Raw genomic sequence first — 12,293 nt, forward strand, 5'->3', positions numbered from 1 at the left:
TGCCATGAAAGTTCTGTTACTGTCAGATTTCGGGGAATCAGATCCCTTCCCCCGGTGGCAGTAAATAAGTAGATCAAACAAAAGGAGTGTTCTTACTAGATAAGTTCTTTAATGATCACAGTGAGAGACAAAGGAATGCATATCCCTCTAAAAAACGGCGTTGCTCCCAGTAAAGGTTTACCCCCTCCATCCCTATTAATTTATGTCACTCCTACTTCGGGTAATCTGAGCTTGTTGTCATTGCACTTTCTGTTCTAACACTTCCCAAGCCCTTCTAGTCTTAGGTGAAGGGTGTGTGTGTGTCAGGAATACTGTCCAAGGACCCTGAATCTGCCAGCTGTCTCTCTCTTGCCGTTTCCTCTTCTAGCTGTTCCTTACCTAGTATTTCCCAGCTTTTCCACTCTGGACTATGCCCTTCTTAAAACCACTGTTCTAAATCAATACTGTCCTGCCCTTGCGAAGGTGCAGAAAAAGTGCCTCCACACTACCGTCCCTGACGGTTGTGTAGAATGGGACTTCACGGAAAACACAAGTAACTGGGAAACAAGATACTGAAGCAGAAATGAGTAGATCTAGCAGAAAGACAAAACAAGGAGATCTCCACTGGTCATTGCAATTCATCCCTAACTATTATTATTGCTTCCAGTAGCACCTTAAAGACCAACTAAGTTAGTTCTTGGTATGAGCTTTCGTGTGCATGCACACTTCTTCATTTTTTTTAAAAAATGATATTTATTAAAGTTTCCATTAAAACACATAAACACACAAACATACACAAACAAAATACAGGTATAATTTCAATCCTTTTTTAAAAAAAACCTTATTTCCCCGACCTCCTCACATCTCCCCCTTCTGTATTATAATTTCATTATTATCCGCTCAACAAGTTCTTATCTTATTTCTCAACCTTAACTTAATAATTTGTTTAAATCATGCTATTATTTTCCTTTTCTTCTTTCTTCCGTTCCTCAATTCAGAATCAGATTTTATTAAACGGTCACAGACCAGATTGGTTCGTACAGCTAGTCAGCGAAACATAACACCGGAAAAAACAAAGGACAATTTCAATACAGATTAGGCCATAACAACAATTTAAGATTGGACAGCATGAATAAGATTAAGTATTTGCCTTCGCCTGCATGTTGACATTGGAAAGCTCTTGTTTTCTGCGCCTGATAGCGGCTGCACAGAATTTAGCAACATTGATCGTAATTACAGGAACCTTATCTTCTACCAAGGCTCTCATACATTGAAGTTCTGATTCATTTTTAAGCTTTTGTAGAACTGGGGCAATAAAGGTCAGGCGTAGATCCTTGTAATAGCTACAGTGCAGCAATACATGCAAACTTGTTTCCACTTCCAATGAGCCACATGGGCAAACACGTGACTCATATGGTTTGCCCTCATATCTGCCTAACAGCAGGGCAGAGGGCAGAACGTTTAATCTGGCCAGGGTAAAGGAATGTCTGTACTTAGGTATTTGTAAATCAGCCAGATAGTTTGCGGGTGAGAACCCTCTCCCAAAGTCTCTAATTGTGGCGTGTTTATCCATTTTGCCCATATGACATTGCAGCTCTATGTCCCTAATGCACTGGAGCACTTGACTTTTGGCTCTCTCATATCCTGCCGCTATCAAGATCTGCGGGGAGAATCCCAAGTTTCTTATCTTTTCAAACAGGGAAGCTTTCCAGGTAGAATGAAAGGTGTCTAAGAGTGTTAAGGGCGCCAAACCGGCGGGGAAAAAAATAAGTTTTAACCAGTAGTGTATCTTTAGAATCCACAAACGCGCGTTAACGGGTAGTTGTCCAACTTCTAAGCGGACAGCTATATTAGATACACAGGGAGGGATCCCCAATAAACACCGATAGAATTTTGCTTGAAATGCCTCCATAGGCGCAAAATTTTTAAAACTGCAAACCTGGGATCCATAAGTGAGTTGTGGGAGTATTTTTGCAGCAAAAACCTGGGAGGCCGCTGGAACGTATTTTCCCCCTTTCCCGTGAAAGAATCTTATAAGGGCTTTGTTGGCCCTTCCTGCGTTGGCAATGGCGTTTTTCATCTGTTGGTGCCACGAGACCCTTTCCTGAAAAGTTATTCCCAGGTATTTGAAAGTTGCTACCTGGTCAATAGGTTGACCATTAATTCTCCATTTGTGTTTCCTTCTTTTTTTTGAAAACACCATAATTTTAGATTTGCTGTAATTTATTAATAGTTGTTCCGCTTGACAATAATCAGCAAGTGATCTCAAAAGCTTCCTCAAGCCAACGCAGGAAAAGGAGAGTAGGACTGCGTCGTCCGCATACAGAAGCACCAGGAGGGGCATAACGTTCCTCAATTTATTTTTAAAAACCTTATATCTATTTAATTTAACAAACCCAATTTTAACTTAATCTTAAACCTTTTTCCTAAAGTCGACCCAAATTTCCCTTCCACGATTTCCCCACATTCCATAAAATTGCAAAGAATATATAGGGAAAAAAAGAACTTAACAATTATGTTTTAACACCCTTTGGATTCCCAAATCCCTCCCTCCCTTTCCCAGTTTTGATCCCCAAACCAATGTCCATCAGTCCATCTATTCTCAACCTGGATCCCAAACTTCCGAGGCTTTTAGACCTCTCTCAGATTCTCTCTGCCGGTTTTTTTGACAGTCCTTTATATTCAACACCAACTCTCGAAGAAGCTCTGTCCCAATAATGTCCATTTTTCTTCCAAGCAGGCCTCTATATTTAAGAGTGGAGCTCAAATTTTGTTTCTTAAATCTTTTAAATCCATATGTCCCAGAAGCTCCAACTTCCATCTTAATCAAATTTGTGCTACCAGGCCTCTGGTCTAGCTTGATCTTCCGCAACATTGTGGCTTCACCTTCATTTTCCACCAAATCCTCATATATCTCTTCGGATTTATCAGATTTCTTTTCCCCAGCTGCAGCGGCTTCTGTTCCAACTTCAAGGGCTTTTGGTTCAACAACAAAGACTTGTATCAAGTCTCTACCTGTTCCACCAAGATTATTTACTGTTTCATTCAATGCTATTACCCTTGTAGTCAAAATATTGCTCTGGTCCTGGAGCTTTCCCAGGAGATAGAAGGTCCTATTCAGCTCAGTGAGTATTTTTCCACTTGCAGCCATTTCTTGCAGTGTCTCAAAAATCCCCTCTAGGGGATTATGTTTACTTAGTATCTTTCCAGTTTCAATCCAAAAGTCCAATATAACTTATTTTCCTTTGTTCCCAACAATTTGTATCCAAATTAACGAAAATCTAACCAGCAGAGTCACCAGAAACAAAATTTCCTTTTATTCCCCAACTTTGACAGCTAGTTTGACAGCTGTCAAAATCTTCTGTATCTTTTTGACAGGCTCTCTCACGGATCACTCCTGGGTCTTGGGGGGTTACACTTTAACTTTCCAATCCGACTCTTATCCTCCAGCAAAATTAATTATACTGTCCAATCGCAAAATTAATAATTTTTCTTCAAAAAAAAGACAAAGATGTTTCCCTCAACTTTAGTTATCTAGTCCTTGCTTTAGATTATCTACAAGGCGGGGGGGCGGACTTCCTTTTTACACCTCCCCCGATCGTACCGAATTTAAATAAATAAATAAATTCCATTTTAAGTCCAATTTCCGTATTACTCACGGGTTGTTGCTTTTAGTCCGAATGTTTAAACGAAAAAGTCAGCGCTCTCCGTCCATGGCATGCGGCTTCGCTCAGCAGGGGAAGCAGAAGACTCTCAGCACCGCGCCGCTCCCCGTCCCCCATTCCGCAGCCTTTAAAAAGGCTCCTTTGCGGGTCGGGGGGCGCTAATGGTGCCCGCCGAGTCACCAAGTCCACAGTCACCGCGCCTGTGGTTTTTAAGGGTCCCCGCGTCGCCGGCGCGGCAGAACCCGATCCCTACTGAGCCGATTTCCTCTGGAGCTCGGAGGAAATCCGCCATTAGACGTTGGCGCTAACCCGGAAGTCCCATGCACACTTCTTCAGATACCAGCTTCCACTTCTGGTTTCCTTCCTCTGATTCCACTTCGGGTTTCCTTCTTCTGATTTCCATTTCTGGTTTCCTTCCTCTGATTCTAGTTCTGGTTTCCACTTCTAGTTCTGGTTTCCACTTCTGGTTTCCTTCCTCTGATTCTAGGCTGGTTTTCTTCCAGGTGAAAGCAGAGATTGTTCTAGTCCAGAAATGCACACTTCTTCAGATACCAAAGATACCAAAGGTATCTGAAGAAGTGTGCATGCACACGAAAGCTCATACCAAGAACTAACTTAGTTGGTCTTTAAGGTGCTACTGGAAGGAATTTTTTTTATTTTGTTTTGACTATGGCAGACCAACACGGCTACCTATCTGTAACTATTATTATTGCATCACTGTAAGATTATTGTATAAACTTAGAGAAGGCTGTACAGTGGTACCTCGGGTTACATACGCTTCAGGTTACAGACTCCGCTAACCCAGAAATAATACCTCAGGTTAAGAACTTTGCTTCAGGATGAGAATAGAAATTGTGCTCTGACAGCACGGCGGCAGCAGGAGGCCCCATTAGCTAAAGTGGTGCTTCAGGTTAAGAACAGTTTCAGGTTAAGAACGGACCTCCAGAACGAATTAAGTACTTAACCCGAGGTACCACTGTATAAACTTAGAAGGGACGTGGACTTAGGACTTTTCCACCTCATTCTGCCCCGTGTTGTCTGAGACCACAGAAGTCTGAGATTGTCAGGGACGTGGCTGAATTGAACGCCTGGGAAGAGCCTGACTCTGGAGATGGAATGCCAGTACAGAGGGAGCCAGAGTCTGACTCTGGAGATGAGGGGATGCAATCACAGACAGAGCAGGAGTGGGCTAGTTCGGGGCCCCTTCATCAAGAGTTCCCAGGCTCAGATAGAGCTACAGACTCGGAAAGCTTGCAGGCTAAGGGAGGGGAGGAGATAGATGGCACTGAGGGGGTTGCTAAGCAAACAGGAGGAAGGCAGCATTCAGAGGACTCTTCGTTTGGGGAGGGGAGGCCACCCACCTTCTCCCTGAACCAGAAGAACTGAAAGGGTGAAAATGCAACGGAAATACAAGAGAGGAAGGACTGGACTTTGGCGCCCTTTGTGCTGCGAAAGGGGAAGAGACTCAGAGTGACCAACTCATAGCGAAGAATGGCAGGCTCAGAGCCGCTCTCTGGGTGTTAATTGTAAATAAATGTGCCATAAAACTGCCAGAGACTCATTAATTCTTATCGAGAGAGCCAGTTTGGTGTAGTGGTTAAGAGCGGTAGTCTCGTAATCTGGGGAACCGGGTTCGCGTCTCCGCTCCTCCACATGCAGCTGCTGGGTGACCCTGGGCCAGTCACACTTCTTTGAAGTCTCTCAGCCCCACTCACCTCACAGAGTGTTTGTTGTGGGGGAGGAAGGGAAAGGAGAATGTTAGCCGCTTTGAGACTCCTTAAAGGGAGTGAAAGGCGGGGTATCAAATCCAAACTCCTCTTCTTCTTCTTCTTCTTCTTCTTCTTCTTCTTCTTCTTCTTCTTCTTCTTCTATCGGAGCTTGCTTGCCTCCCTGAGATCATGACAGAGATCAAAGCTCCTAGATTCTATTTCTATGTCCAGCTTGGCTCAGACTCGCATTGTGGAATGGGATTAGACCTGTAGCCTTCAAAGTCCTCAAAAAGGAAGCTGGTGGGGGACGTGGCGGCTTCCACTTCTGGTTTCCTTCCTCTGATTCTAGAATCATAGAATCATAGAATCATAGAATCATAGAATCATAGAGTTGGAAGAGACCACAAGGGCCATCGAGTCCAACCCCCTGCCAAGCAGGAAACACCATCAGAGCACTCCTGACATATGGTTGTCAAGCCTCTGCTTAAAGACCTCCAAAGAAGGAGACTCCACCACACTCCTTGGCAGCAAATTCCACTGTCGAACAGCTCTTACTGTCAGGAAGTTCTTCCTAATGTTTAGGTGGAATCTTTTTTCTTGTAGTTTGGAACCATTGCTCCGTGTCCGCTTCTCTGGAGCAGCAGAAAACAACCTTTCTCCCTCCTCTATGTGACATCCTTTTATATATTTGAACATGGCTATCATATCACCCCTTAACCTCCTCTTCTCCAGGCTAAACATGCCCAGCTCCCTTAGCCGTTCTTCATAAGGCATCGTTTCCAGGCCTTTGACCATTTTGGTTGCCCTCCTCTGGACACGTTCCAGTTTGTCAGTGTCCTTCTTGAACTGTGGTGCCCAGAACTGGACACAGTACTCCAGGTGAGGTCTGACCAAAGCAGAATACAGTGGCACTATTACTTCCCTTGATCTAGATGCAATACTCCTATTGATGCAGCCCAGAATTGCATTGGCTTTTTTAGCTGCCGCGTCACACTGTTGGCTCATGTCAAGTTTGTGGTCAACCAAGACTCCTAGATCCTTTTCACATGTACTGCTCTCAAGCCAGGTGTCACCCATCTTGTATTTGTGCCTCTCATTTTTTTTGCCCAAGTGCAATACTTTACATTTCTCCCTATTAAAATTCATCTTGTTTGTTTTGGCCCAGTTCTCTAATCTGTCAAGGTCGTTTTGAAGTGTGATCCTGTCCTCTGGGGTGTTAGCCACCCCTCCCAGTTTGGTGTCATCTGCAAATTTGATCAGGATGCCCTTGAGTCCATCATCCAAGTCGTTGATAAAGATGTTGAATAAGACCGGGCCCAAGACAGAACCCTGTGGCACCCCACTAGTCACTCTTCTCCAGGATGAAGAGGAACCATTGATGAGCACCCTTTGGGTTCGGTCAGTCAGCCAGTTACAAATCCACTGAGTGGTAGCAAAGTCAAGACCGCATTTTACCAGCTTCTTTACAAGAATATCATGGGGCACCTTGTCAAATGCCTTGCTGAAATCAAGGTAGGCTACATCCACTGCGTTCCCTTCATCTACCAGGCTTGTAATTCTGTCAAAAAACGAGATCAGGTTAGTCTGACATGACTTATTTTTCAGAAATCCATGCTGACTATTGGTGATCACAGCATTCCTTTCTAGGTGCTCACAGACTGTTTGCTTAATGATCTGCTCCAGAATCTTCCCTGGTATTGATGTCAGACTGACTGGGCGGTAATTATTTGGGTCCTCTCTTTTCCCCTTTTTGAAAATAGGGACAACATTTGCCCTCCTCCAGTCTGCCGGGACTTCGCCTGTTCTCCAGGAATTCTCAAAGATGACTGCCAGTGGTTCTGAGATCACATCTGCCAGTTCTTTTAATACTCTTGGATGCAGTTCATCTGGCCCTGGAGACTTGAATACATCTAAACTAGCCAAGTATTCTTGTACTATCTCCTTAGTTATTCTGGGCTGTGTTTCCTCTGCTGAATCATTTGCTCCAAATTCTTCAGGTCGGGCATTGTTTTCTTTATCGGAGAAGACTGAGGCAAAGAAGGCATTGAGGAGTTCAGCCCTTCCTGTGTCCCCTGTTTGCATTACACCATCTTCTCCTCTGAGTGACCCCACTGTTTCTTTGTTCTTCCTTTTGCTACGAACATACCCATAAAAGCCTTTTTTGTTGCTTTTAACCTCTCTAGCAAGCCTGAGTTCATTCTGTGCTTTAGCTTTTCTGACTTTGTGTCTACACGTGCTGGCTATATGTTTGAATTCCTCTTTGGTGGTTTTCTTCCAGGTGAAAGCAGAGATTGTTCTAGTCCAGAATTTAGTCAGCATTCAAGTCTTGGACAGCATCAGCCAAGCCCGTGGACCCCTAACCACCACCACTCCAGAAGAGGAGCACCATATCCTTGGAAATCATGACGAAATAATCAACACCCTAAACACCAACGCCCACCCAAGCCTTCAGGGGCAGAAAGACAACATGGCCCCTGATGAAATAAAAGCCTCCAGAACCCACTTCTGTCGGCATTGTAATCTGTCAGATGGGAATGGTGGTTGCTCGTGAGTAACCAGTCAGGACTCTGACCTGTCTTTTACAGGTTTTATTTTGGTGCAAAACTATTTACAGTGCAGTACCACAAGTTCATGTCTGCCTCAATCGCTAGCAGAATCCGGGAGTGGTCATTTCCAGGTCCTCCCCCAACATAGTAGTTTAGTCACCCCCAGCTTTTCCTTCCTTCTTTGCGTTTGACACATCTGCGCAGGTTGGGTGACGGAAGAGATGTGCTTCCCTCCTGGCTGGCTTGACCAGGAGCGGTGCTGAGGCTCCCAGCAGCATCCTCCGGTCCCTTCCCCTCTTCCCCAATGGAGGTGTGGCTTTCCCCACCACAGGAAGAGGAACTGCTTCGCAAGATTTTCAGAGGTTCCCTGTAACCCAACTGCCCCTCAGCTTCCCTGTTCGACAGTGGAATTTGCTGCCAAGGAGTGTGGTGGAGTCTCCTTCTTTGGAGGTCTTTAAGCAGAGGCTTGACAACCATATGTCAGGAGTGCTCTGATGGTGTTTCCTGCTTGGCAGAGGGTTGGACTTGATGGCCCTTGTGGTCTCTTCCAACTCTATGATTCTATGATTCTATGATTCTATGATTCTATGATTCCCTTCCCTGTTCCGATGGCAGTCCCCTGACATAATCCTTTGCCCGGGACTGGGTTGGGATGGCTGTATACTCCATTAACTTCCATGGTATTACATAATGTATATATTAAAATTGATAATATCATGGTGAATCGCCTTGAATTAAGGGTAGGCACTTGGACGGGAATAGATTTAGCCTTCCATTTAATTTTCATTTTGAAAGATGCCTTTGTTTTGTTTATTTCCTTGGACCTTGTTTTCAATTTACTTTTGTATCATTTTAGTTTTGCCTCCATTTTTGAACTGATTTCAAGGGGGGGGGACACACACCCCATCTGCTGCCTGTAACTTTGTTGTTTTCCATGGCATGAGTGCTACACGACATGTCTACTATAATTGGCATTTATTCAATCTGTCTGCCCAATTGCACACAGGTTGGATAAATGGGTCCTTTTGATTGTTGGAGACGTCTTGTGGGGGTAGCCAGCACAGTGCTCTTCAGGTGTTGTTAGACTACAGTTCCCATCACCCCTGACCATTGGCCATGGTAGCAGGGGCTGATGGGAGTTGGAGTCTCACAACACCTGCAGGGTGCCATGTTGGTTCCCTTCTAAGGCATGTGTACAACCGCCTACGATGCCACCGAATTGTTGGAGGGCAAAGTTAAATTGTTCACAAAGATGTATAATTTGTTGTTAGAATGGTATACAAAAGATGAAGAGACCAAAGAAGTTATTATAAAATGGGCTATTGACTTTGGGTATAATATTGAATTTGAAGCTTGGTCAAAATAGTGGAATCAAAGTCTAAAATTTACCGCATGTGTGTCCTTAAAAGAGAATTTAATGAAAATGATGCATAGGTGGTATTTGACACTGGTGAAATTGGCCAAAATGTACAGGATGAGAAACAAATTATGTTGGAAGTGCAAAGAGAAAGATGGAGATTTTTATCATATGCGGTGGACTTGAGATAAAGTAAAAGCATTTTGGGAATTGATCTACAATGAGTTAAAAAAGATATTTAGATATACTTTCCCCAAAAGACCAGAAGCATTTTTGCTGGGTTTGATGGGAGAAGAAATTGCAAAGGTAGACCAAAGATTATTTATGTACGCCACGACGGCAGCAAGAACTTTATTAGCCCAAAGATGGAAATTGCAGGCGTTACCAACAATTGAGGATTGGCAGACGAAGATGAGAGACTATGCGGAACTAGCCAAGCTGACCAGTAGAATCCGGAACCAAGACGACCAAAAATTTCAAAGAGACTGGAGTAAATTTATTTGGCATATGAATAATTATTGTAAAAATGTGAAAACACTAACGGGATTAGAATAAATCCGGCAACAAGAAACTTTAAAATTTTCTAGACCAATTGAGATAGAACTGATTTTGAAGGTATAAAGGTCAGAAATCGATGTTTTAAAGTGCGATACAAGGACTTGAAAAAAAAAAAAAACAGCTGAAGTGCTGGAGGAAATCATAAGCTTGGAAGAGCAAAGATTATACAGTGGTATCTCAGGTTACATACACTTCAGGTTACAGACTCTGCTAACCCAGAAATAGTACCTCGGATTAAGAACTTTGCTTCAGGATGAGAACAGAAATCGTGCTCCGGCGGTGTGGCAGCAGCAGGAGGCCCCATTAGCTAAAGTGGTGCTTCGGGTTAAGAACAGTTTCAGGTTAAGAATGGACCTCCGGAACGAATTAAGTACTTAACCCGAGGTACCACTGTATTTGTTTGTTATTATAATGTTGGATATGTAGCAAACACGCAACAACAAATTGCTTTTGTGGTCCCGGGAGTTCCAAGCCAGCTGAGAGGCACGCGCTGCTCTGTAAAAGGAAACATTCGCTAGGCACACACACACATACAAGGCTAGCAGGGTAGTACTGCTGAGCGAGCACAGCAGCCCAAAACCCACATGGCCGGGGGGGAGGCAGCACTTACCCCACCAGCAAAGGTCCTGGAACCTGGAAGGAAAACAAGTGAGCCTGGGGTCATCGGTCCCTTATGCTGGCCCTTCCCAGGCGGCTGCCCATAGGCCTGCTGAGATGGGGGTAGGACAATGGCCTCCCTGGAACACAGGTGGGTGGCTCACCTGTCCCAGGAGTCTGCGCGGTGTCGCAAACCCCGCCCAACCAAAGGAGGGGGCGAGCGGATATTGTTTGTTATTATAACGTTGGATATGTTGTGTTTTCATAAAGGGAAGAACTAATAAAAAATATATGCCACACCTGCCAAACTCGACCAAAGGAGACTTGATGGTCAGAGACTTCAGGTGGATGTTGAACTCCTTTTAATTTTATTTTTTAACTCTCCTTTGTGGAGAGACGGTACATTTTCTCAGAGTGATCCAAGTCTGGATGTCCCTATTATCACTGGAGAAATGTTGGAAGGTATGGAGTTATCCAACCCTCGAGCTGCCTGAAGGCTATCCTGTATAGGGAAGTTTTAAAAAAAATGTTTTAATGTTTTTATATATATATGTTGGAAGCTGCCCAGAGCTGCTGGGGCAACCCAGTAAGATGAGTGGAGTATAAATGGTAATATAATCATTATGGAATGGGACGTCTTTATTTTCATCAGAGGGTATGGGATCCATTTTCAAAGCAAGGCCTCCAATGTAAAACGAATGTAACGTGGTCCGTCCCCTCTGCACTATACATTTAAAGCAATGTTGCACCACTTTAAATAGCCCTAAAAGGTAAAGGGACCCCTGACCATTAGGTCCAGTCATGACCGACTCTGGGGTTGCAGCACTCATCTCGCTTTATTGGCCAAGGGAGCCGGCATACAGCTTCCGGGTCATGTGTCCAGCATGACTAAGCCGCTTCTGGCGAACCAGAGCAGCGCACGGAAATGCCGTTTACCATACCGCCGGAGTGGTACCTATTTATCTCCTTGCACTTTTACGTACTTTCAAACTGCTAGGTTGGCAGGAGCAGGGACTGAGCAATGGGAGCTCACCCCGTCGTGGGGATTCAAACCGCTGACCTTCTTATCGGCAAGTTGTAGGCTCTGTGGTTTAACCCACAGCACCACCTGCATCCCTTAAATAGCCATAGCTCCCCTTAAATAATTCTGGGAACTGTAGTTTGTTAAAGGTGCTGAGAGTTTTTAGGAGACTCCTATTCTGCTCCCAGCTACAGTGTACAGCTTTCTAGCCTATGCCGTGTCTTTAGGTCTCCAATTGGCCTATGCGTCGTACTGATCTGATCATTGAAGTTTCTGCTGAAAGCCATAATCTGAGTCTGAGGAGGTCATCAGACAGGAGTCAGGACAGATGGCAGAATGATGGATTGTTTCCTCAATATGCTAGCTCTAAGCTGGCAGAGCTCCGGGGATTGGGAACAGGGCTTTTTGTGTGGCCTGCAGGACGATGCAACATACCGTATTTTTCGCTCTATAGGACGCACTCCCCCCCCCTCCAAATATCAAGAGGAAATGTTTGTGCATCCTATGGAGCGAATGCAGGCTCCTTGGCTTCAGCGATAGCAACGCGAAGCCTCCTAAGTGCAGAGGGAGCGCTCTCGCTGTGCTCCAGAGGCTTCCTTTTGCTGTAGCCAAGAGAGTCTTGCTCTCCAGGCTTCAGCGAAAGGAACCCAACGCTATCTGAAGAGCGAGAGGGGTCGATGCGCACCGACCCCTCTCCCTCTCCAGATAGCCGCCTGAAGCCTCCGGAGCGCAGTGGGAGTTCCCGCTGCACTCTGGAGGCTTCGGGTTCCTTTCGCTGAAGAGTAGCTGCCCCTTCAGCTAAGTGGGAGGAGAAATGGAAGGGGCTCCATTTCTCCAGCCGCTTCGCTGAAGGGGCACTGT

The sequence above is a fragment of the Podarcis erhardii genome, assembly GCF_964252035.2.
Source record: "Podarcis erhardii genome assembly, chromosome: 7".
Taxonomy (NCBI): domain Eukaryota; kingdom Metazoa; phylum Chordata; class Lepidosauria; order Squamata; family Lacertidae; genus Podarcis; species Podarcis erhardii.